The sequence below is a fragment of the Syngnathus leptorhynchus genome, chromosome 18, assembly GCF_054491065.1.
Source record: "Syngnathus leptorhynchus isolate UIUO chromosome 18, UIUO_Slep, whole genome shotgun sequence".
In the NCBI taxonomy this organism is placed as follows: Eukaryota; Metazoa; Chordata; class Actinopteri; order Syngnathiformes; family Syngnathidae; genus Syngnathus; species Syngnathus leptorhynchus.
Window position 1 is genome coordinate 5,539,998 of NC_141212.1, and position 27,503 is coordinate 5,567,500.

At 38.3% G+C, this 27,503-nt stretch overlaps 1 long non-coding RNA gene across 1 annotated transcript; it reads right to left on the reverse strand.

The window, feature by feature from the left end:
* Positions 1 to 969: 969 nt before the first annotated feature.
* LOC147042603 (uncharacterized) lies at positions 970 to 21,575 on the reverse strand. The gene is made up of 3 exons (XR_015068963.1): positions 21,295 to 21,575; positions 16,034 to 16,114; positions 970 to 1,186 (listed from the first exon to the last, which is right to left on the reverse strand). It is a non-coding gene; the product is annotated as an uncharacterized LOC147042603 (long non-coding RNA).
* Between the last annotated feature and the right edge of the window lie 5,928 nt (positions 21,576 to 27,503).

The window sequence follows — 27,503 nt, forward strand, 5'->3', positions numbered from 1 at the left end:
TGTTGTGCCTTCCTGTGGAGTGAGTTGGGTTCTCAAAAGGCTGTCAGTCAGTCTTGCATTGTGACAACGCACATGACAGCTGCCTGTCGCAAAACTTTTCATGCATTCCAAGCGGTGACATTTTCTATAGCTTTAATCATTCACAATGCGACGGGAAAATTACCATTTTTTTCACGCCGGAGCAATCAGTTACTTTATCTGTGCTCACCAAATGTGACAAAACAAAAGAAATTGAAAAAATGCAGAAAATTGAAGTGACAAAATAACGCAATGGTTGCTATGAGTTATCAAATTGACTCAAACAATTTCTCAGATTTTCTGGAATGTCAACTAACCACTACTATAAAAAAAAGAATGACTGCATATGATAAAATATTATTCATATAATTTTTTTATTTTTTGAGGGGGTTCTTTGGTGCCTGTGTCTGATTTTATTCCTGCCATCTCTCCCTGTCCTTTCTCTATTGGAGGGTGTCAAACTCTGGCCCGTGTGCCAAATTTGGCCTGCAGTGAAATTATATTTGGCCGTGAAGACAAATTGTTCATTGATTTTACGTGTCAATACAAAAATTGCAAATTGTCTTCCCTTTTAAAAAATACTTTTTTTTACCATTGATCTTTTAAAAAATAACTACACTATTTCCTAATCTCTGATTTCAACACTATTAACCAGTTTCTTGTATAGCCTATTTTATATATAATATGAGGCATTCATACATTTATTTGGGTTGACGGTCATAATGGCCCGCGACAAAAATCAATCTGACAGCCTTGCGTCTATTGTGTGGGAAGCAGCTTACCCAAAGTAGCTAGGAAAACTAATTAGCAGTTACAAATAGGTCTTTAGGATAGATCGAATTCTGCCTAGCAACAAGTAACCTGGAATAAAAACCTAAGCATTATTATTTGCATTGCTGCATTTGTTTATTTCCCCAGCAAGTAACAATGCTACCTGCTTGCAGCGATATATAAGACAGTCTCCTTCTGGTTTGTAGAAGTGCAGATTGTGGGTGTTGGTGTCGAGATTGATGACGACGAGAGGATGGAGGGACGGTGGGAGGAGGGATGTTGTCTGTCATTTCCTTTGTAATGTGACCACAGCTAGGAGACGGAGCGGAGGGCGAGGCGAGACCAGGCGAGCACTTGTAAAGTGAAAGTGGCACACGGCTGGGCCCCTGGGATGACCCTGTAAACACGGCTCACTCAGTGCTTTGATTACACGGGCAGCCGGCTATACAGAGAGTGAGGAAAAACGGGAGGAGAGGGGTAAATGAAAACAAGACAACATGGAAAGTAAAGTGGAGGCTGGGGTCATAAGTGAGGAAATGTGGTGAGAGAACATAAACAGTGTGAGCATGTTTTTTTTTTTTTCAAGAATCGTGAACATTTATTATACTTTCAAAGCATGTGTACAAATGTAAATTATATTTGACAGTAGGGAAAGCGTGGTTGTCAAACATTTAAAATGTCCTTATTCCTACTTCAAAAAGTGTCATTTGATAGTATGCCATGAACAGTTAGAGGTGCATTAACATTCATCAGTGTCATCATATTAACAATGGAATTGAAGTGAATCTCCGGAACAAGCAGGACCAATCTGAAGGCCAAACACATTCACGGCTTGTCAGAATAAAACCAGACAGTGAGATGAATTAATGAGAATCATTTTTTTTCCCCTCCCTCCATCTTTTGTTCTCATGGGACTCTTGTCTTGATAACCACCTGCGATCATAACAGCAAGCCAGATTACTTTAATATTTAATTACTTTGGTCTGGAGTGACATTGTACCTGTTTTGTTTGCTAAAACATATTCAAGAATGTAGGGAAAAAAGATTTAAAATAAAAAAATTGTCATAATAATAATAATAATAATATATGCAGTGTTTTTCAAAAATGTTGTAAACCACACAATGGACCTTTTTTAATTTTTTAGCTCTAAAAGCAGCACCCAGTTCTTGGTAAATTAATAAGTTGTTCGATGCCAAATGGAAGATTTTGCATGACTGGAGGATGGATATGCATTTGCAAGAAAGTGGAAAAATGTCTGTTTCATCAAGTTGTGGTAAGTAGACACTCTGCAATCCCAATACTGTTTGTCACTTCCTGTTTGGACGTAGATAGCGGATATTTTAAATGCATCATCGCGTTCAGTCGGTAACACTCTGCAACGTCAACCCAACACAGACACGCACACCTTTTCCCATTGCCTTCCCCGACTCATACACCATGAGCTGATTCTCCTGGACTGACAGTGTAGATGATTGGTCCTGTCAGCTCGCCTTTAAGTGGGCACTGTCACGATGTAGCTGCTGCTGCTGCTGCTGCCGTCCACTCTCCTCTGCAGCACTCCTACTGTCAGCACCTGCCCACTTCTACATGCACTCTGGCTTTTTAAACTTTCCTCTCTTACTCTCTTGAACAGGCTCCGTTAGGCCCATTCTGCAGACTTGCTAATAGCACTGCAGGATCTAACTTTTCATTTTACTACTTCTTTTTTTTTTTTTTTTATAAGTGCTGGCTACTAAAAACAGTTGATGTAGCCAAGAAAACCCACAAGACAAAATGCAAAGATGCCAATTGGAAAAGTGTCTGGAATTACAGATACATAGATGGGGGGGGCAAAAAATAAAAACTGGAAACGATTCTAAGTGATTGTGGTTGATCATCACTGTAGACAAATAGTCACATACTGTTTTGATCCATCCAAAATGTCTTATCTGAATCATTGATGTAATAACATCTTAAAACAAACAGATAGCAAATTCCATCAAACTAGTGTCGGGGGAGACCTGGAGTAAAAACAACCAAATCCTCAATTTTGGAATTATATTACTGCCATGTATGAATCATTTATACGACTTGATGTGTTTGCTATGGAGGAGTCCTGGCGTGCTTATTTGTTTTGCCGATCCAGTTGGTGATGCACGGCACCTTCAAATCCTTTTTCACATAACAGTTGTTGTATTGCACAAGTGTGTTGTGTGTATTTACAGGCTCTTGAAGCAAAGAATACTTGCCATTATTAATTATTCAAAACGGAATTGTTTGCTCTGCGTGATAGACCACCTATTGCATGTCTGAAGCCGCTTCTTCGATTGTTGACGAGGGAGAAACAATGTACTCTCAGCGTTTCAGTCGTGTTGACTTTCCTTAGAATTATCTCGTTTGCTTTGTCGACTGTCTCGGCTCCTCCGCCAGCTGTCTCCCTGTGTGGCTTCACCCACACACAGTTTTTTGCTGCTCGCACTGAAGCATCACTTGTAATGCGTACTGAATATTTCCCTGAGGTTCAGAGAGGTAAGATTGAATAAAAAAAAAAAATCCGGGGTTGTACAAAGGTATCCATATGTCTGACGGCTGTTGAAAAGTCAACTGTGATATCATTAAGTTACCACAAAGGACTTCATGGTTTCTTTTTAGCATCTAGGTACAGCTTTTTTTTTTCTTTCTTTTTTTAACAAATCCATACTATTGGTCTTTTCACTACGCTGACTGTGATTTTGACACATTACTAACCAATTCAAAGTGTTGAAAATAGCTTGAGAATGAATCGATTAACTCTCTGAAACACTTCAAGTGAAAGTGTCAGTGGAAAAATAGAATTTCGTTGTGCTACCCAGAATAATAAAAGTGATAAATTTGCCATTGGGAAAGTGTTTTTACTTATCATCAAGTAGTTTTCTGATGATAAATGACTTTCACAAAAATGTCTTCAACCTCTTTGTGGCTATAAAATTTTTTTGAAGCCTATTGATGTGCCTTTCGTCCATTTTCAAACTTCATTTTCAATCATGGTCCCGCTCCTTTAGTATCCACATCTGCCTTTCACTCTTTACCCTTGGCTAAGTCATAATGGATTTAATATGAACTACATCCACCTGCATAATGGGAAAAATATGGCTGCTTAATTTGTGGCTGTAATAACCATAAATGGCAATCCCACTCAGATGTGTGTATGATGTACGTATACGCTGTGATGTCTGAATTTAGCATATGCAGTGTGACTATCAGCACTAAACAAAGAAACAGAAGCAGTAGCAATCCAGTGCTGACATTTAGCTGAGAGGCGGCCTTTAAAGAAAGTCGATTCAACATGAAGACACAGGTCATAGTTTTTAGGGGAGCTCTCATCATCACTTGCTTGCTTTTGCACATCTCATATCACTGGGTCAGGGAAAATAATTTCCAGAGTATGTCGGGATATAGTCGTCAGAATTGTATTCGTAAAGTTTTATCGTAAGCCACCGCACCAAAATATAAAAAATTAAAACCTATATTTAAAGTAATGAGTTACTTACTACTTATTGAACACCAAAATATATGTTTGACATAAAAATAAATGTTTACGCCACTTTTGACATTTAATTCAGAAATACTTTCATATACCACTAGATGGAGCCACACGTAAGAATTGCTGCATGGTGGAGTGTAAGTGCTAAATTTTTCCTATACGAAAAATAACCCACTTGTTCTGTAATAAAACTTTTATGGCATAGCAAGCCACACATAAAATGTTCATAACATATTCCGAGTTGCACACAAGCTTTCACCGAAGCAATGCTGACATTGTTTGCTCTTTTATGAGAAATGAACAAAGCTAGGCTGGAATTTGTGACGGACCACACAGAATATAGCAGCTTGGCTTTTGACAGTCTAGTTAATTTCCCTAACCACTCTTCTGTTGATGTATCATTTTTAATATTTCCAATTTCAAACACATAACAAATGAGCTTCCAAGAGATCCTTTAAAAGAAACTCGACTACGACACATGAACTACTTTCGCAATGCAACCAATAAAAAACAATTTTCCCATCATCGCTCATTATTTTGAAAAATTGCTCAGTATTTTTCAACAACAAAAGGACAAAAAAATAAAATAAATTAATGAACCACTTAACAGGAAATGTGACAAAAAAAATCAAAAAGTAATAAAACACTTAACATATCAAAAACCACACAGGATAGCAACAACATCGACAAGTTACTGACACGGACTGAATAAAACCAGGAACTGAATACAAACAAATCGACTGGACAACGAGTAATTCCTGGACAAGACACAGGTGGCTGGAAACAAGGAACAAGTGGAGACAAAAACCAAACGGGCAGACAAAATATGAACACTGTAGAATCTAAGTCCATTTATCTTCATTGAGAAAAAAAAAAAAAAACTATAGTTAGTTTTCTTCCGAATGCTTTATTGGTTAAGGTCATTTTGATGCCACTTTCAACTAAGTTCCACCATATCTCTCCACACATTCTGCTTGAGGCTTCATGACAATCTGTCATCTATCTTTCTGAGTAAATGTAGGAAAAGCTTGAACATAATGAGAATTCCGTGTACCTAAATGAGACACGGATATGAGTGATGGAGAATTACAATGATAGTCTTTGTCGTTCTTGGCAATGTGGAGTTGAACGTTATACATTACTCATCCTTGGAGATCAGTTCCATTTATGTATGCAAGTCCAGTATAAATGCATGTGGAAAAAGAGATAAAAAAATGATTGCCTTCAGTGGCTCAGAACTTTTTTATTGAGTCAGGTTATACTGCAAAGGATCTCATCACCACTTTGGTGATTGATATTCTCATTATTTCTTTTACCTGTTAGTGTGTATTCTTAGATAGTGAAGGGGGGGGGGGGGTGGTAAAAGTGTAATCACTCACACTCAGGATTAAAATTGTAACATCAGTGATGACTTCATAAAAAACCTTCATTGATTTCAGAAATTATGTTGTTTGCCTTTTATTTCAGGATTTCCTTCCTATCCATTTGTAGAAGCCTTCTTGAGTACAAGTAAAAACAAAAAATAATTACATTATTGTGTATTGTCAGTGAACTACCATCCATTAAAAGCTTGGAAAAAAAAAAAATATATGTATAAATAAAAAAGAAGTTGACCTAAGCAATAAACAACCATCCAAAAAATGGCAGCAAGCAGGAAGTAGACAGAGAATGGAAACGTATTGGTTCAGTCAAAGACCACCGAATAACATCAACTGTTTTACATTTAGAGAGAACTCCAAGTCCCATTTTACATTCATGGATGCGGATCCTTTTGCAGGGGAGTGAAAATTGTAAAAAAAAATTTGAAGCATTCAGCATACTAATAAAGTCAATGCAATGGATTTGAATTTGCAACCAGCTCTTGTAGATTGTATATTGTCTTGCTTTATAAAAAAAAAACAAAAAAAACAGAAGATTTGCCAAATTGGCAATCTAGTTAACTGTACTACTTTAAGTGATATTGTTATTTATCAGGAATTTTCACTATGCTGTCAAAATGTGCATGTTTATTTTTAAGAAACACGCAAAATCCTCGCTGAATGAATCATTTGTTTTACACCAGAACACAACCACTGACTAAATTCCCATCTGGCAATACAAAGAAAAATCATCATTTTCAGCCACACAAATGTATTAGCAAAAAATACAATTATCAAACTAATATCACAGACGTTGCAAGGAATAAGTGAACCAAAGGCAATGACATCAAGCCTCTTACTGAAATATAAATGGGTGGCTGACTACCCTGTGATCATTTTTCCCTGTCTAATAACCGGCGACAATTGGCTCCCTTTAAAATCGAGGTGGCAAACATCTGCTTGAAAGCTAAATTGTCACCATGAGCAATGAAGAAGGGCCGTGACACTTTTTTTTTTCCCCTCCTAATTTCATATTGCCACATCTGTGCCTTTGCTGTGTCTCTCAATAGGCTTCGTTTGTGCCTTTTCAGGTGATGAGAGAACGTGAATGAAAAAAAAAAAAAAAAGAAAGAGCCTGAAGAGTGTTAGAATAAGAGAAGCAGATGAAAAGGAGAAATCAGAGGGGTGTAACGTCTTATTTAAGCTGTGGTAAAATCTTTCAGCTTCACTAGTTGGCGAACTCCCCCACAGAGAACGGAAGCAGCACTACCGAGATCAAATGGCTCATTCCTAACCTCCCGATCACATTACTGCTAATTACTTCCCATCATGTACAATCAAATAAATAAATAAATAAATAAATAAATGAATAAAAATCTGCGAGCTTTTTTAGTCAACCGTGACGCTCTCTGTACCATACAAATGAGATCCTGCAAATTATGCTGGGGGAGAAAAAAAAAAAAACGTGTATGCGTCACTTATTAAATGGGCTTGACATTCCATTCATTTTTTTTTCCCACCTATTGAAATTCACTTGATGTATTTATTCGGCGTTATCCATACCGCTAATTAACCTTCCCCATGTGAGACTTGAGTGTTAAATTGCCCAGATGTTCGCGACATGCTTTTCGAAAGAAGTTGTCAGCAAGTCTCTTTTAAAAATATTCCTGCCTCTGGGAGTCTTTTCAACATCATGTGATGACTTGTGCAAAAAAAAAAAAAAAAAAAAAAAGGCAGATGAAAGCAATCATGAGCTTGAGTTTAAAGTGGAAATTATGCATATGTTGGTGCGGACGTAAGTGGAAATTCGGGAGGCCTAAATTGGAGTAGGCAAATGCATGTACTTATTCTCGGAAAATTCGCTCTTATTTTACCATTTGCAGCTGCTGCAAAGGCTTTTATGCGATACGGGAGAGCGTAAATGCATAGTTGAGTACTATTAGAAAGCATCTTCAGCAAAAAAAAATAATAATAATGAGCACATGCTAGCTCTCGTCTGTTCGAGGACTTAAAATAATTTAAAGCAGTCTGCATTGTTATATTATTTTTTTTTATTTCCTTTGAGGTGACAGATGTCTGTATGGTTTAGCCATGCATGACATTGTGCTTCGTATTGTCTAACTGCACGTACATCTCGGCACGTTGCGTTTTCAATACTTGATAAGCAGTAGCTGCCAAGTCAAGGTTGGACGTGAATGTATCATGATAGCTTGAGGGAAGGAAGCAAAGGGTGAAAAAAAAAAAAAAGGTGAAGCATCACAAGTGATTGATCTGCTGATGTTTGCTTAGCATGGCTGCTGCAGGGACTTGAAGCAACACAAAAACGGTTAGGTCCCACAATCGCAGACTCTCGCTCAGATCTACTTTGGAGCCCCTCGGCGTGACCCGGCTCAGGCCTGGCTCGGTGTTCACTTGCCCCCAACATGATCCATCACCAGAACATCCTGCTTGTAGGTCCCCACTGGCTCTATTATTACTGGCTTTATGACCTCAGTCAGACTGCAAGGGCAAAGACATTTCTAAAATTCATTTGTTAGAAAGATTTATTTTCAACTGGGTAGACATTCAAGTTAGCCTAAAGGAGGAGATATTTTCATAGCACCCGCTTTCTGTCGTGTAGATTTATGAAAACTCTTGAAACAGTTTACGCATTCAAAGGTTCATGGCCATTACGACGCTTAGTACTGCAAAACTATGCTGGGCAATTGTCGGACTCGACATGTGAAAATCGGAACTTGGTGGACTTGGGTAAAAGGAGTTCAGCTACTATCTCGAGCCGAAACGATGATCTCATTTTCCAAACTGGCTTCTCATGATTGCGTAAATGGTAGCAGAAAAGGTCGGAACAACCTGTTACAGATGTTCTGATCTGACAAAAATGATCTGAGTGTAAGAGAATTGGGAAGAAGCTTACAGATGGAGAAAGTGTCAAAATCTGATATGGAGGGTAATAATTAAAAAATATATTTGCTCAGAATTTATTGGTGGGAGTAACTCTTTCTCTTGGCTGTGTTTTGACCGAAATGTCAATCTGTCATAAGTGTCAATCATTTCTTTTTTTTAATCTCCCTCTTCAAAAAATCTCTGACTTCCTTCAAAAAAACCAAAACTTTCTATTTAAATATCGAATAATTGGGTGCACTTTGCGACGACATAACAAAATTTGCTGCAGTGAGTTCCACAGGAGTTCAAGAACTCAATGTTCTACTTGACTGAGGACACACACACACTAAATCCGGCACCATGCAAATAAATCCAAATAGCTGCAGTAACTCTGTGAATGGTCTGCCTCTCAAGCAATCAAGTAAGCGGAGTGTTTAATGGATTTGGCGGGATGGAAGTGCGTCGCGTGCTAGCGTGAACGAGGACGTCCGGCGATAGCCTTTTAAAAATACTAGAGCAGTAGCATACATGCTTCTAGAAGATTCCAATAGCATCCAACTCCTTTGAAAAAAATATAAAAAATAAAACACAAGACCGCCTTTCATTTAATATCGTGAACACCTTGAGGGGATTGCAATTCCCTCGAATGAATTCTAACAACATGAACATGTATTAAACATGTATAGTCCATGAATTATACATAGTACAAACTATAGAATCTGGTTTGTCCTTATGCTTAGCTGGTGTTATTATTGTATGCAACGTGTAAAATATGTATCATGTGTAAACCGTTTTGTTGGATTTATCAGATGAACATCTTCACGCTATCTATCACCATGGCAACGGAGCTTAATCTTAACCTGCCCTAACCACGTTGCTGCAGCACACCCCTGCCCTGTCTGCTCGGCATACGTTCATCACCTCTCTCACCCACTAAAAGACCTAAATTATCTTTGACCTTCAGGATTTAAAAAAAGAAAAAACAGCACGAGGGCGGGTAAAATGGCATGCCGTCACTCACAGGCCGGGAGGGCTTGCCAGCATTTGTTTGGCGAGCAGGTGGCCCTTTTGAGATATAACAGATGCAAGTGACAATGAAGTTAATGGTTTCCTTTCAGATGCTTTTGTGGGGATGCTAATTGAATAGAAAGAGGGTTGTGTGATATATAGGGAGGTGATAAGATTAAGACTCTGTTGTCAAAATGGTCTTTTTTTTTTAACACAAGAAAATTAAATTGGATATCAATTTTGGAGCAATTTGTAAATTATTAATGTCTTATTATTTTCTTTGTTTTTTTTTGCCATGAAACATCTTTAAAATGATGGCTAGGTATACATGACAGGTTAAAATTTGTATTTCCAAACAACAATACTTGGTTGAAGTGACACATCATTAATGCCACATCTACTGAATGACTTCAGTTCAAGGTAACATCACTTAAAAGAGTTTCATGATTGACTCAAGTGAACTATGATGAATGTGCATTCTTTGTGGGATGAGTCGTGCCGGCGTTCAGTATGATCGGCTTTTATAAACTGCCCTCCCGAACCTCTGTCAGCCCACTATGTTCAGTTTGTATACATTATCTAGTATTTCAAAAAGTCGACTTGGATGGTGAAACGGGCGGGGAATATAGATGACCCCAATCTATTGCAGTGAATAAATAAATAAATAAATAAATAAATAAAGTGGGGTTTTTTTTCATTTTGTCTGTATACATATAGTATTGTGTGATTATTTTCTATGGACTGTAATAGTGATGTTATTGTTCTCACTGATTGTTAGGCAGACTTTTAAAAGATGCGATTTTTTGTCATGTGCCTCAATCTTGGTGAAATAGGTCATTAAAAATTCTGTTTTTGAGTAATTATGCTGATGGGGAGAGCAAAGACCTTCACCGATACAAATTTATTGCAGAGCATGCTGCTTTGCTGTGGTTTATTACTATTTTTGTTTGTTTTATTAATACACACTAAAAAAGAAAAACAGAATTATCAACACACCAACAGATGGCACATATCACTTGGTCCTTAATTGGTTTTCAAATTATAACAAAGAAATCAAATTAGCCAAAAGCACAACAGAGCTACAAAAATGCTGCTCTTATTTTAAGAAGTAGTAAGGACAAACATAAACACTTTTTATATCTCTATATGTAATCTACAAATTAAATTTGAATAGAGACAACTGGACTTTTTCTTTTCTGACAAGTTTCTAACGTTCATCGAAAAGGCTTCTTTAGTTATAAATTGATATGCAAGACAGTCATGGCACACACTTAATCACATACATACATTAAACAAGAGCTCATTATAACCATTTGTGTTTTACTAAAGCCCCCGCCTCTCTTAAAACAAATGGTTACCTTGACTCAATCATTTTAATATTCATTTTCTTCTCACGGGAAATGAAATGGTTGTTCTGGCTGTTCTAGTAGCCAAACAGCACACAGAGAATCACAAATGAGACTTGGAGTGGAAAACAAACAGCATTGACTTTTAATGTTAAATTTACCATAATTTCTGGACCATAAGCCGCACCTGAATATAAACCGCACCAGCTAAAATTTTTGTCCATATATAAGCCACACTGGACTATAAACTATATAACTATACAAATATAAGAAAATACGCACAAATCATACAATATCATAAAAATCAGTAAAAATAGATACGCTGCATTAGACTATGGTTCAAAATTGGTGCAAAAAGTAGCCATTTATAGTTCAGAAAATAAGATAATAAGCTTTGCTGTGTCGGAACATGCGATGTAAATTAAAGCTGTGAGTCAATTTAGCTTGACTGAATTTTTCCAGCTACTTGTTTAGTCTTGTTGTCTTGGGGGATAAGTGCACGTATTCATAGGTGGATGCACACAAGGGCCAATTATTAAGGTTTCACACATGCTTGTGATTTTATAGTTTGAAGAGAAAAGCAGTGATGCGCCAGTAATAGCAAGGAAGAATGAGCTACTAAAAATTGATGCAAATAATGCATTATTTAAAGTGATTTAAAAATCTGCCTTGCAAATATTTTATGATCAAGCAAATGCACTCAGCGTTTTTTTTTTTTTTTTTGTTAGACCTCAAGGACACACTCAATATATTTGGGCAAAACAAAACATTTGATTGTTTGCCCCACAAGGCAGTTTTAACATAGACAGAATTATTTAACACTCTAAATGAAACAATCATGTCTTAAGGCGACAACTCTTTTTCAAGTTTCAAAGCGTTTCAATCACAACATGTAATTCTCCATTTACGCAATTGGGATACTTACTGGCAACAGAATTAAGGGCACAACCTCATGATTTATAAAATGTATAAACGCTTTAAAAAAAAAAAAAGTCTGTCCATATTTGCCTGTATTTTTAATACACATTGACAGCTCCCCATTAAACTTGAAATATTATTTATTTATTTATTCATTTATTTACAGCGTAGTCCTGTCTTAATAAGGCCAAGTAGAATAGAAAATGGAGGGATGGATATTCATTTTTGTATTTCAACATGTTTAAAATGAATTATTTTACGTTTTAATAATTCCAACTTTTATGCGATCATACTTATGGTAGAAAATCATTTTTCAAAGTTTACTTCTGCTTTCTGTTAATTTCTTGCTCTTTTTTTTTAAAATTTGAAGTTAATGTATATATTGAAAAGGAATTTATGTGTTTTGGATCAACAGAAGAACAATAAGAGTGAATAAACACCAAAAAGGTTAAAATTGACTTTTGCCTTGGTGCATAATGAGCGCCCAGTAATTTATCAACCAGGTCTACTTACTGGAAGGCTGGCAGTGACATCCATCTGCCTGTCTGCTTTCTTTAATGTGTTCAGGCAGTGAGCGACAGGCATGGAATGTGACAGCTCTCACAGCATGCTGCTTCAGCCTCATGCAACAGGAGAGCTTAGCAGACTACTGATTCAGCTGTTGTGACATTTACATCGCATCTTTCAAACTTGCAGTATGCAAGAAAAAAAAAAATTGAGCGATATCAAAATGGATTGACAGACCGGGGGTGTAGCCATCACTGTACAAAACTATTTTTCATCCCATTTGATTGTTCATTATTCTGGTAGTCTGGTATTCATGATTTTTTATCACAACAAGTTTCTTTGGGGCTGTTTATATCTGTTGATTTTGGCTTGTGTACACTGAGTGCTTTCCAAGTATGCGCCCCTCGGGTCTAATTTACACCTAAAAAGCTGTTTTGTATTCCCACACCTATGTGTTCAAAATCGGGACTTGCAAAGTCTGCCGATTTCATCAAGTGCGAAAAAAAACCCAACCTAAAATAACTAAAAGTGATTAAAAGTAACTAAAAGACAGAACACCATCTTAATATTTCATTCATCCATCCATTTTCTGAACCGCTTAGTCCCCACGGGGGTCGCGGGCGTGCCGGAGCCTATCCCACCCATCATCGGGCAGTAGGAGGGAAACACCCTGAACCGGTTGCCAGCCAATCGCAGGGCACACAGAGACAAACAACCATTCGCACTCACATTAACACCTCGGGACAATTTGGATTGACCAATCGACCTACCAAGCATGTTTTTGGGATGTGGGAGGAAACCGGAGTGCCCGGAAAAAACCCACGCGGGCCCGGGGAGAACATGCAAACTCCACACAGGGAGGGTCGGAGGTGGAATCGAACCTGCACCCTCCTTACTGTGAGGCGGCCGTGCTACCCAGTGCACCACCCATATTAATATTTCAAAGTTATATTTACTCCCCAATGGGTGGTATACAGTTCTCAGTTTGCATAATTCAAATGAAGCAAAGTGCAGTTAACCTAAGTTGACAACATCTTTTGCATGTGTACTCCTGCATATATGTTTCATCTGCATGTGTGTGATTTGGCACACATAAAAGGCTCTAAATCCATCCAAGATACATAATTCATACAATCAAGTTATTTTATGATGCAACTGGAAGAGTTTTGACTTGAAAAGGAAGCAGAAAGCAGCTGCCCATGCATCAGTATTTTTGTTATGTAATTCTACATGCGGTCTAATTGAATTTGACGCGTGTTGCAGTATGGTCGTCTCCCTGAGAAAACAAAAACTCGGGTGCTGGAGCTTTGTGTTTTTAAAGTGAGAAGTAAATATTAAACGTCCCCATTTTATAATAATTATTTGTTTGAGAAATGAGTTTATTTATGTTTATGGTGCTGTTTTAGTCTTGATAGAAATATTCTGGTTCTACCATATAAATAAAAATATCTCTTCACAACATCTTTCCATGAATTGGGAGCAGTCTATTAACTATAACATGGGCACGCAATTAAAAATAAATTTGTGCTTCCATTTTCACATTTAATGGACGTTATTATTTTATTGGATTGTTTTAGCATTTCAACACATAAGAATGCTAATGGTACTTATCTTTTGTCATTTTTCATGAACCAGAAAGTAGCCTGCCGGCTAAAAAAAAATTATGGCACGTAAATATCAGAAGCCACAATAAATTAATTAATACTTTTAATGCAGTGTTTTTAAAATTTTAATGGGTATTTTTTTATTTTGTCTTTTTTATCATCATTTCTTTATTTCTTCATCACTCATTACCAATAAATGTGTTTCTTTATTTATTGTAACTTTGGCTTACAGTTCTTGTGTTAAGTGTTAAGTTTGTGTTCTACTCGGCGCCATTCAAGTTTGCTATGATAAAAAAAAAAAAAAAAAAAAGACACATTACACACACACACACACACACACACACACACACACACACACACACACACACACACACACACACACACACACACACACACACACACTCCAACACCCACTCTATTCCTGTAAATGCACAAAACACGAGTAAGTTAACAGTAATTGACATGACCGGAAACAACGAGAATTAGCACGGGCGCCATGTTTTTGTTCACCATCCAAGACAAGTGGCCAGAGGGAGTCCACTGAGAAAATATTAAAATGTGCCTCAGCCGCAAAGTGCTCTTGGAGTAATTAAGTTGACAGCAGTTTGGCTCCATCAGCTCCACGATGAGTGTGTAATGTATTTCAATAATGACAGTGCACGGTGGTAAATTGGCTTGTCATCGCACACACACTCTCGGTCTCGCTCCCTCAGCTAATCGTTTTACTGCTGACCATTCAAATGGGGCAGAGGTCCAGAGCTACTGCCTGACTGCTACTTTTCTCCGGAAGGAACGAGAAGTGAATGAACATGTAGCGTGTATAATATTCCTATCTAAATATCCCTCCATGTGCTCTCCTTGTTGACATAACTATAAGCTACATATTGATTCAGTCTGCAGTGAGTTTCATTCCAGCTCCTCCCCGTTGCTTTCAGACTTTATTTTTCCGCCGTCAACTTGGCTCTTTTCCAGTCACAATGGCTGATCTTGACACAAGTGGAAGCACTACACTCGTAATCAGCACGCATAGTGCAGAAACCAATGGAAACTTGCCTCGCCTGCCTGTGATGAGTAGCCAGCTGCTCATCTGGATTCTAGCCTCCTATTTTTCGCCTCAGTGTTTGTTTTGATAGCTTAGTGAACAGTGTTTGGCCACTGGTTGTATAAAGTCCATAAATTGAGTCCATAAAGTCGCGGAAAAGATACTAAAACTGTTGATACTGACCCTACATATTCGTAATAAACCATGAGGAGATAGGAAACACCAGCTTGTTTGTTTTTAATGTGGCAAACAATAGAAATAGAAACAACAATGTATTGTAAATTTAAAAAAACATATACTTCAGGGCTTCTTGTACAAAATATGTCAGCCCAAGCAGTTTATTGTGTTTGAACTGCCATCAATAGCAAGCACAAGTACGAAGTATAACCTAAATACAATCGTATTGCCCCAAAAATAGTTTTTTACGTGTCAAAAAAGGACATAAAGTAGTAGACTCCTTAATAGTCGAGTACATAAATGCCTTGTAAGCCCGCTTTGAAAATAACACTCACCCTGTAAGTGTCTGATGTGTTCACAGTCTAAAACAACTGGAAAAATACAATTTACAGGAAAGCTGAGTGACATTCCAGAACGTTTTTTTTTTCTTTTCTTCCCAGCAGCACCTTTCAAACACTGAAACACAGCAAATAGTCTTTAATGGGAGGAAATAGACTTTTCCCTGGGGCGTGTTGCCTCTTGCTCTTATTTGACTTCCTCTTGTCTCTATTATGGTGCTTACACTTAGCTAGTGAGCATTGACCACTTTGGATGTGATAGTTCCCCCATAACAGTTTTTCAGGGGTTGGGTCTACTCAATGGCGTGATATGAGGCGACTTGTTTATTGCATCACCATGAAAAAAAAACATGTCGATTGTTGCATAAATTTAGATGTTATAATAATAATAATAATAATAATAAATAATGTATAATCATTTATTTATTGACCTTAGCACATCTCTACTCCTGCCATTTTTTTGCCCAGAGAACTATGAAAAGCTATTTAGCATAATCCAGTCATATTGTAATGCAGTGGTGAGCTTTAAGGAGATGAATCAGGAGCTTGTTGCGTGTTACCTCAGGCTGTTGCTTTCACCTGCCGGAGCTGCGTTGCTATCATTAAAACCAAGAGGACATCTTCTGAAGGAAGAATTTTCACTGTGAAATAAATAGGAATTCATGAGTCTCATAATGAATTGGACAAAATCAAGACCATACACTTTATAATTCCTACTATCTTTTTGCGGGAGTATTTAAAACGGTCGTTAAGTATGAGAAACCAAAAAAATAAAATAAAATAAGAGTCCACATGGGGAAAATCATAATAATGATAAACATACTTCTTCTACGTTCAATGTTTTTAAGATACACACAGTGGCTCACAATTAGAAGCCACAAAGTGATGGTAATGATCCCTTTTTAATTCCACCTTATCAGTGTGCTGTTAAAATAATAATGTCAAGAGGTCAGAAGCATTGATCTCACCGGTCAACTGATTCCTTTTTATTTAATTATATTTATTCATTCTCATTATTCATACCTTGAGAAGATGACCTTCCTCTATAGTGTCATCTATCAATAGTTATTGTGAATGCCGCTTCTGTCAATCACATTTGCCCTATAATATTTTTCAAATACTATGAGTGGGAGCTGGATTGGAGCCAGTAAGAAAAACCTCCACGATGGAAATTTGAACCTACAGGCAATCACACAAATCCACTTTCAGCAGATGCTTAGAAGAAACCGGGGTGTATTTATGGTCCCCTTGCTTGATTGATGATGAATTATAATTGTTGAAGAGGACATTTCAATTATTTCTATCCAGTCAATAGTTTTTCAGTGCTTGATTGGCAATCATTACAAAAGTGACTCTCTGGCCCCCAAAATCTTTTGGAGCACTAGCAAGGACAAATACATTCAGTGTTTGAGATGATGCAGGGTGACATCTTCCCACCATCATCCATCAAAGAAGCAGGATAAGCACTGCATGGGACATTAGGTCCATTGGCTAATCATTACCGGTTTAACCACAAATTCAATTTATACTGGTAGTCTTATCGTGCTAGACAAGTAGTGTGGATTTTAAATGTATGCAAGAGCCATTTTTATTAAAGCCTGTTGCTTATCTTATATAGAACTGTAAAACTTTTAAGACTCAATTACATGTAGGTTGTATTTAACTTTATCACTGCAACAGGCCTTGGAAATGTAAAAATTACTATTTGTCAGAAAACATAAAAAATAGTTTTTGGTTGTTCTTGTTTGAGATGTCAGATTTCGGTCCTGGTAGTAAAAAAAAAAAACTGCCAAGTGTTGTATTTAACGGCAGATAAATGTGCTATTGAGAGACAGTCACAGAAAAGCCATAGAAATGTCCTTGGGAATTAATTTCTGGATCAAATCAAACACCTTTTCATTTCTTTCTTAGAGAACAGCAACTGGACATGAAAATCAAATGTCATCTCTAAAGGTTAAAGCTAAATTGAATGTTGCAATAAAATACACTTTGTGTGTTTTTTAAAGACAGATGTTCCGTCTGTCAGGTTGACAGTGTAATTTAGATGTGGTGAGGATTATGTGGTTGTGATCAACTCAACTATCTGAGTAAACACACAGACAGGACAGAGGGTGTCACTACTACCAACCCCCCCCTGTAATCTACTCATGGTGAGATCTGCTGCCAAAGAAGCTTACAGTCATTGTATACCCCAGGGGGTACCCCAGATGTACACTAGGACTTAGTTGTAGACACCTCAAAAACAGAACTGTGAATAAAAATAAGATTTTTTTTTTTTTAAATGCATGAAAATGCAACTTGACTTTCATCCATGGAGTTTTTACACCTTGGAGTTCCATCGAGTGGGCTGTGATGCTGCTCGAGCTAACATATGATAGCATGTGGTGAGAATAGCACGTGGGTGGGCTGTTCACGGATGCGATTTGGCTCTTTTGCTGAGTCTTCACACTCAAATGCAGAAAGAGAGCAAAGCGTGCACGGGATGAGTCTTACATAACGTGCGTTGCTACTGCCGCCTGTCACGTCCAGTCACCGCTCGGTGTTCGAGCACCTCTCAATGTGTTTTGTGTGGAAGACAGAGTGCAAAAAAAAAAAAGAGGGTGGTCTGCACTTCTGCCTGTGGCTCACTGTGGGGATTGTTATTGATTGCTTTGCTGCCGCTTTTAATTATGTCTCCATCCAATCAATGCAAAAAGCAGCGGGATCTAAAGTGACATTTCTCCACTTGGATTACTCACGTCCACTTTGTGACTTCACTGTCCTTTTCTTTGACTTGGCGCCACACTATCTATCTGTAGTCATTTGCACTTGGATCTTTGCCAGCATAAGCAATTCATTCACGAGATGTGCCACAGCGCAAATTAAAGGGACACTATGTTTACATGGATGCGTTTATTCCGATTAAAAGCCTGATGGGAATAAAAATGCTTATGTTAAAAATGCTTATCCTAAATATTTCACATCCCATTTGAAATATTCAAATCGGATCAAGCTCATTCTGATCAAGATTTTTATTCCCATGGGTGGTTTATGTCGATTGATAATCCAAAGACAATGATTATCGTGACTTTTACTATGTTAATGTAAGAAAGTCTGCAGGATTTAATTCGATCAACATGATGCTCCAAGTCAATGCATCACATGGTTACGGCAGCAGGCCTTTGAAAAACATTGAATAGTTTTAATTCCCATCGCAGCAGGTGACATCAAGAGCGGATTCATTTTATCGAATGGCAAGTTCAATTTAGAAAATAATATTTGCAATTAGCAGAGTCACGTCTGTGTGAACGTGGCATTGAAAATTTCTGTTACAAACCAACTTGCTCTATTGTATCACTCATATGCAGTTGGAAGTTCCCCGGGGATAATTGTTATTCAGCCTCTCTTATTTTGTTTCCTGGGAGCCCACCCAGACAACCACGGCTCACTGACCCCCGTCTGTTTACATGGGAACGGTAAAGCAATTTGCGTTGTTACCGAGATTAGAATCTTACCTGGTTATGGTCGACTTCACAATAGCTCATTCAATCGTTCTACAGACGTGACTCTAATAACTAACATCTTGGCTACCAAAGTCAAACAGAAAGTGCTGCTCTCATAAATAATAAAAATAATCATAATAAAATAAAAATAATTCTGAAAGTCGCTTATGTTGTACTTCACATGCCCACATTGGCTCGCCTCCATTTTGTGACTCTGGGAAGTTGATCAGCCTTAATGACTTTACTGTATTTTGCCCGCTTTGGATTTAAAAACACTAATCCCTACAATTCCCCCCCTGCCTCTAAATAAACACAAACACCCAACATCTTGTGACCCAAAGCATTTAAATGATTGAGTATACCAGGGGACTTCAAGTTTGGTCCTCTGGGTCTGGTTACCTAGACTACTGCCGAATGACAAAAAAAAACAACAACAAACTGGCAAAATTTACCGACGCAGCATTGCACCTCCCAATCATCCAAGCGTGTGCAGTTTGCTTGAGACGAATACCATCACAGCATTTCCTACTTTTCCCTCCACTGCTAAGTTTCTCATTAAAAACATTCCCAGACGAGCTGTGTTAGTGTAGAGAAAATACATTAAGGGAGTTAATGTGATTTTGGTTGAGCAGATTAGAAATGTCTTTCATGGTCACAGTCCAATATTAGTCTACAGCTAAGCCTCAATATGCGTTTCTTTTGCATTTAACCTCATAACGTCAAGAGAGCCATGGATTCACTCCTGGCATGGATATTCTTTTTTTTTTTGTTTGTTTGTGCAGAGTGGCTCTGAGAAGAGATGATGTGGAAATGGCCATTTGATGGACCAACTATCATCACCAAGCTTACTCCTGGTCCCTGTAGACCAAGTGTGTCAAAATATTTTTTTTCACAGGCCGCATTGTAGGAACAGATTCCTTCTGAGGGCCATTATAACAAATAAATGTCTGAACGTCTTATATTATATACAGTATTAGCTACCAATCTAGTTTTGAAATCAGAGACTAGTAAAAACGAATTAAAAAAAATGAATTGTAATAAAAATTGCTAGAAACATTTTCAAAAGTGAAGATAATTTCCAATTTTTGTTTTGACACAAAGTCGATGCACAATTTGTCTTTGTGGACCAAATATAATTACACTGTGGGACAAATATGACCCGCGGGCCAGAGTTTGACACCCTCACTGTGGACAGTAGTCAATAACCTCAATGATGGTCTGCCCGAATAGACTGAATAATGTTAATCAGCGAGAAGAAAATCCTCAAAGTAAACATGAGCAGTGACTTATCCACATTCATTTAAATGACCTCTATGGTGCCGCAGTGTTGCGCCAAAGGAATTTAAATGCCCCAATCACACAGCATTCTCTCGCCGTGTCTGTCTCTCAGTCTATATCTGAGGGGGGATTAAGCAACCAAATCAATTAGAAGCTGGAGCTAAGAAGGAGAAGTATCCTGCTAACTTGTCCTCCCTCTTCTCAGAAAAAAAAAAAAAGTGGGTTGTGCGTATAATAGCTATCACAAAATTAGGAAGCCTTTCAAACTGTGCAATGTTTTCAAATCATGGATACTGAAATTAATTAAACCACAACTTTTTCTTGATGTCCTGTATTTCACTTTTGCCCCGATTATCTCCCCATTTCCAACTTTGAGTCCTCTTTTCTTTTCTTCCAAATCTCATCGTGGAGACCTTCACCCTTACACCTTTATACACCGGAGCTTTCCAAACAAAAGAAGGATATAGAAGTTCAAAGAGAGACACCATCTCGTAAACCCATCTCATTCCCCAAGGACCAAAAGACTCACACATCACAACCCTTGCAGCTTTAGTGTTTGACTTGACTGTTTCTGAAGTGTGTGTGTGTGTATTGTTAAGATAGTGGCGTTGACTGATTTACTGACAACCAAGGTTATTCTGACAACTAAAAATGAAGATATTTGCCTCTATCAAACAAAATAAGCACTATACGGGACGTTCAAAGCCAGCCCATAATAGTTGCAATTGGAACGTAATTTCCAGCTCTAGTTGACGATGACTCAAAGCAGGATGGGAAGTTTCGGTCTGAATGTTAATGGTGTACAGCTCACTTGAACTAAATATAGTGTTGTTATGGACATGGGAATGAGGAGGTTGGTATCCATTAGATACAATAAAAATGGTCATAATCAATTACACATGGATGTGTATTATTATTATTTTTTTTTCACAAGTCCTTCGCGCATGAGTGGGTGATTTTAATCCACAACAAACATCTGGCAGAAAAACAATGAGCGGCACTCCATTCTTACTCATTCTCCCGTATATTATCACTGCTTCTTTTCTCGGATGGTTGCCTACCTGTTTGCGTGAGTAATCAATGGTCCAGCCATTAGACAAATGGAAGGATATCAGGAGGGGGAAAGTGGGTGGGCGTGGCAGTTCACTTGCAAATCTACTGTTGTGAATCACACGGCTGATTCATAGGCCAAAGCTTGATTTAGGGCTCGATTGGTGTGATTCAACAACAAATTAGCTTGGCTAAATTTATACTGCTTTTGACATTTTCCCCATTTTGCTAAGGATTTTATTCTAGTCCTGCATGAGCTCATTTTGCACATGTGAAATCAAATAGGAGAATGTTTGGCCCCGCCCCTTAGGTGTGAAGCTCCACATAGGTGTCAGTCATTATCTAGATCAGCAGCAGCAACTCACCTGGATTACAAACAGGAAGTAAAAAAAAAAACATTATATAAGCAAATTCTTCTGATAATGTCATTAAACCCCAGCCGGCTATTTCCCTTTTATCGCTATGGCCTCAGTGAATGCTGGACAAAACCGGAAGGTTCAAAGCACACAGGTGGGGGTAGGGTGTTTATTTTGGGGGCAACTGGGGGTCGTGGGCTTAGATTTCCATACACGGCTATGAAAAACAGCAAGAATACATCACGTTCTTCATTGAAGTCTCAAGAGGCTTTACTGCTCTATCTTCAAAGTCATACGTGCTTCTACTTCCATATTTATAACCTCTTGTATGGATGTCCAATGTTGTTTCAACCCAAAGACAAACCTTCTGATTAATCCGGTTCTCCTCACATTGAGCCATCTTTCTTCAGTCCCATCACACGGCAGCTTTACCTCCCCGAGAACGTTAGCCTTTTCTCCTTGGCTATCTGCTTCTCGCTTTTGCAGCCAGGAATCATACATCAAGGCAATGAGGAAATAATTGGTACTCCCTCTCACTAGGCCGAAGTGGCTGCTGTTGTTTCGGCAGAAGGAGACATGAGTGATAGCCTAAGAGATGGAAAGCAGACCATATGAATGAACTCCTCTGGGCGGACAGACAGAGAGAAAGCTTCCAGTGGAATACGTTAAGCGAGCATGAGGATTTCGTCTTCCCTGATCCGTTATCATTCCAGGGCTTTGGTTTCCACTTTTTGACTTCACATAGGATTTATCTTCCAAGGGTTTTTCTTTTTCTTCATGAATTGGAAAGGTCCCCTTAAAACAAATAGTCTTGCCTATTGAAACATGGCTTTGTTGGAAATGCCTACATGATTTATGTTCTACGCGCTTTCCAGTAGAATTGCTGAGTGACAGCGTATTGTGTGTTGCTTTATGAGCAGACCTTCCCTCGACAAACAAAAGAAAGGCGTCATCCTTTTCAAAAAAAATCTCAACACTTTCTGTTCTTGTGGCAGCTTTTGTTTCACCCACTGAAGAAGTTTTGAGGCGTACAAGTCTTTCTGCAAATATTTTCTTCATTCGTGAAGTCTGGATTGCTATCTCCAAAACCTTCAAGGAAGTTGATGGGTGAAACAAGAGTCACAAGTAATGCTGCTGAAGAATTCTGTTTGATATGTGCACTGTTTACATCCCCCCCCCCCAAAAAAAAGAAAACACCTTAGGCTGTTGTAAAGGATTAAGCATCAGGTGTACATAAAGCACATGTTTTGTTTCCATGTGTTTAAGACTGCTGAGCTACAATGCATCTGGGCTTCATTAATTATTTGTGAGAGGAAACTTTACGCGAAACTCAATGTGTCGCAGACTATGCAGCCCAGTCTGTGTGTGTGTGTGTGGGGGTCTCATCACGCAACCATCTGGCCAGAGTCTCAAACATTTAGCCATCACACTGTTGGTCCAAGCAGGTGGCTAAATATGCGCGTGACCAGGTGGCAACCATTGCTTGCCAAGACCTTTGGCTGTCTGGATGTGTGCCATCTACACTACTAATATTTTATTCATTGATATTTGTGGGTTTTATTTACTGACACAGTCACCTTTACCATATTAAGTAGTTGGTCATGAAAATTAAGCACAGCATTTTCTTCAGTGTGGAGGGGCGGGGCAAAAGGGAGTTGTTGCCTGTGATCTATTAATCTGTTTGCATTTATCGTGCGGGTTTTAATATATGGTAAAATATTCCCTTATAAGTTGCACTGTGGGAAAATGCACGATGTAGCGGTAAAAAGAAGAAAAACAGAATATCTGTCGGTCTTGCGTGACTAATGACTAATGACTAATACAGATGAGCTTCCGAATTAAGAAAAAGTCAGGTACAAAATTTGGAATGCAACTTAAATCTTTAGAGAAGCAAGTGAGTCCACTAAAATCCATCATGACTAATTTTAGTTGTAATCTTATGTACATAAAAGGAGTTCATTTTTCCCGAGACATTCTTCATTTGAGTCAACAAAAGTGTATCACATTGTGCTGTTGGCTGAGGTTCTACCGAATAACACTCCCACATACAGGCAGTCAGCCTCGATTGGATGGCGACCAATCCTCTCGCCTATAGTAAACTGGGATGGGCGCCAGCTCACTCATGACCTAAGGATAAGCGTTATAGAAAATAGGTGGATGTAAATAAAGGAAGATATGTTTGTTGTATAAGACAGTTGCTTTTGAACAAGTTAAAGATGATAAGAGACAGTATGAGTCTCTCAATTTATCTTTCAGTAGGAAAGCAAAAATATAGTGCTTTGTTTCTCTGTTAAACTGTAGACGTCCAGATCCTGAAATAGCAAAGCAGCCCCAGGCCATTATCTTAAAAGTTATTATTTGAGGAGATAGCAAATGTTTTTTTTCTGAGACTGTAGCTCTGTTAAAACAACTTTACTCTCTAAGCTAGAACTTTTAATTGTTTTAAAATTGCTTGGTGATGCCATTGATGGCTCATACATCACAGCATATTATTTATACCCATCCTCAGATACCGTGAAATATACGCAAAGTAAATATATTGCTTCTTTGTCCATGACCCATCTAAATCCATTATTTCATAAACAGTCTTCGGGCTTGGAAAATTTAATGTCACACCTATACTTAATAAAAGTCATATTTTGAATGAGATAAGATCCGTGTGCAGACAAGTAAAAAAAAAAGGTGAGTAAAATCTTCTTCCATGTATATATAAAATATTTGTGTTGATGCTCGTTTTTGCTCAGATCGTATGTGCGTACTCTTGTTTTGTTATACTTATCAGCTTCAGAGCAGGTCCGCATCCCCACGCCATCAACTACCACGGCAACAAAGCTAAATAGTAACCCTGAGCCATGTTGTCACAACACACCTTTCCTGTCTCTACCAGACAAACGTTTACCTCCTCCCTCATTTCCGTGAAATAGCCTAAATCAGCTTTGACCTTCTCCATTTAAAAACGAAGAACAGCACATTGCCTTATTTCAGTGGCGATGCTATGCGTGTGTGTTTGTGTGACAAATGGCATGCTGTTACTCACCAGTCGGGAGGTCTTGCCAGTATTGGCGAGGCGAGCAGGTGGCCCTTTTTAGAAACAGCAGACACAACTGACAGTGAAGTAAACAATCTCCTTTCAGATGCCTTTGTATCGAACAAAGTCATTACTGAAGATAAATAGGCTCGTTACTTTTTACTTAGGTGACGTTAAAAAAAAAAAAATCTGGAGAGCTGAAGTCAACTTGGGGACTTTTAAAGTAGAAATAGTTTGTGTGTATTTGTAAATACTAAATATATTCCGTGTGTATGCATACATGTATTTTAGATCACACAACCGTCTGTACTGTACGAGTATACTTTTGCCACTTCAGGTTTAGAATAGAGTTGAAGAAAAATACTGGCACTCAAATCTTGATGAGACTCATAAATATGTAGTCCAAATAGACATGAATATTATACATTTAATAAAAAAAAAAATCACAGCCAGTAGCAGCTTGTCATCAGGTGCACGTATAAAATAGCTGTCAGATGCAAAATGATTGCACGTTACAAATTACTATATAGGCTGTGTCCTGGGGGAAGACTTGCAATTATAGTACCTCTATATTCATCAAGAGCCATGCATGAAAAGATGTTTTCTATAAAACACTCACTAGTGCGTACCTTATATGATGTACTGTTGCGAGGCTGATTGCCCTCATCCAAGAAAAGCACTTTCTCATGGTGCGCTTAGTGATTGATGCGCCGTTATTGCACCAGCCTCCGTGGCAATCGTCTATTCAAGCTCCAAGGTGTACGTGCTTTAAAAAACATGGTGGTGCCCTGCAGTGCAGTCTTCTCCTTGTCCCACTCTCAGATGTTTTAGGTGTTAGCGCTACACTCGCTGTGTCAAGATAACCGAGCCTGACAGGTGCTTCTCCTCATTATTCAAATAGGCCGTCACCGCTGTCAGATGAAGCCATAGAAGATGCTGCTTTTATCCTATAGCTCATATGCATGCTCTTTGCACACTCCCCGGCGACATTACGGTGACATTTACAATGAAATATCATTCGCCATCAGATTGCCCCTCCCATAAGCTTCATAAATGTATTGATTGATGAATATCACATCCATCCCGCTTAGCAGACTTTACACGCAACAGTTCCCAAACAATGGGAGATAAATGAACGTCCATTAAGGGAGTTAACTGAGCCCGCTTTGAGGAGCCAACCTGGCTAAATTGACTTCTAATAGATACCCTTGATAGTGTAATCACTTTGACCTACTAATGGCCTCTTCATTGGGCCGACGTCCTGGGATTTGAGGTAAAATAAGTACAATTAGATTCAATCAGCTTCATTATGTGTGAGAGGAGGAGAAAAACAATATAAACCATGTGACCTTCTGGATATTAACTATGATGGAATATTGATTAAGTCATAACAGGTGGTGTCTGCTGGCGACAGTTTGTTATCCCCCCCCCCCCCCCCCCCCCCTAATGGTTGGTTGACGTTGGGTAGCCTCAAGCGTAGAATATGTTTTTCAAACACCAGTTGACCTGTTTCGCATTCAAAAACATGCCGCAAGAGATGGATAGAGCCTGAGCAGAGATTTGAACTTGCGACTTCTCGACCACCTCAGCATCATGCCCCATCATCTCATTAATATAATGATAATAATAATTATGCAGATCACCTGAACCTCAATTTTATGATTCCACGTGACTTTCTAATGCGGTTTGGTCATGGACGTACATTTTTTGTTGTTGTCAAAAATGCATTTTTAAGTAGTATTTTAAATGGACAATATACAAAGTTAAATGAGTAGCGCGTAAAACTTAGCGCGAGTAATTCGATGAATTTCCGTGACCAATTTGAAGGCGTTTGATAATAATAAGTCAGGATGTTTGATCTTTATTATAGTAGCTAGGATAGCAAAAGGACCCCTTTGTCTGCCCAAGAACATGCCTGACCTAAAGTAATGCCTTTAAAAAAATGCTTTCGGGGTTAACACGATTCCAAAATTCTGGACCCCAAAGTCTGCAAAAAAATCCAGATTTAGTTGTATAAAAATGTTTGGCATGATGATGAAACATACTCTTGAAGTACTCAACATGCAAAGGGAATATCATTCATTGCTTCAGAGCATGTAAAATACAGTGTAAATATTGCATGTTGGTTGTGCTAGCATGAAACATCTTTCCCAATTGTGGAACAAGTAGATGGATTTTTATTAAAGTAAAGTGGAGCGTGTGTGGAATTCAGTTAGAAGAAAAAAATAAATATCAAAGGGTGATGATTCATTTCTCACATCTTTTTTTTTGTGAAGAGATGAGCAGGGCAAGCAGAAAGACTCAACACCCGACTGAGACGCTTATTGTGTTTGATCTTGGTAATGTGTTTTGTTGAAACAGTCTTTTATTTGCCTTTGTGTTGTATTTTTTTTTTGTCAGGGTTGCGAAGGTCGGGAAACACTGTCTGAACATGTAGTGTGACATGCGTTTTCTCCAGGGATGTTCTTCTCTCGCCCCCCCCCCCCCCCCATCTGACTTTCTCTCTTCTGCTGCTCCTTTTTCGTCATTAGCCCCTAAAACATAATTAATATGTCACTGGCTACGCATGAAAATGCCAACACGTGTCTTTTCAGCATGAATTTGATGTCTACAAAAAAAAAACTCAAGTTTGCTCAACCATTAAAACAAAACACATTATCAAAAACATTATTTTTCTCAACGGAGTATGGTTTAAATTTGAGGTGACATCGACATTTTGGAATGCTATTGCAAAAGGTCTAATGGGCACAGATTAAACAAAGCTGCTCAAATATTTATACAGCCACATAGGCCCTTTCAAAGCTGCACCTCATTTTCACGGCAGATGCTAAAGATA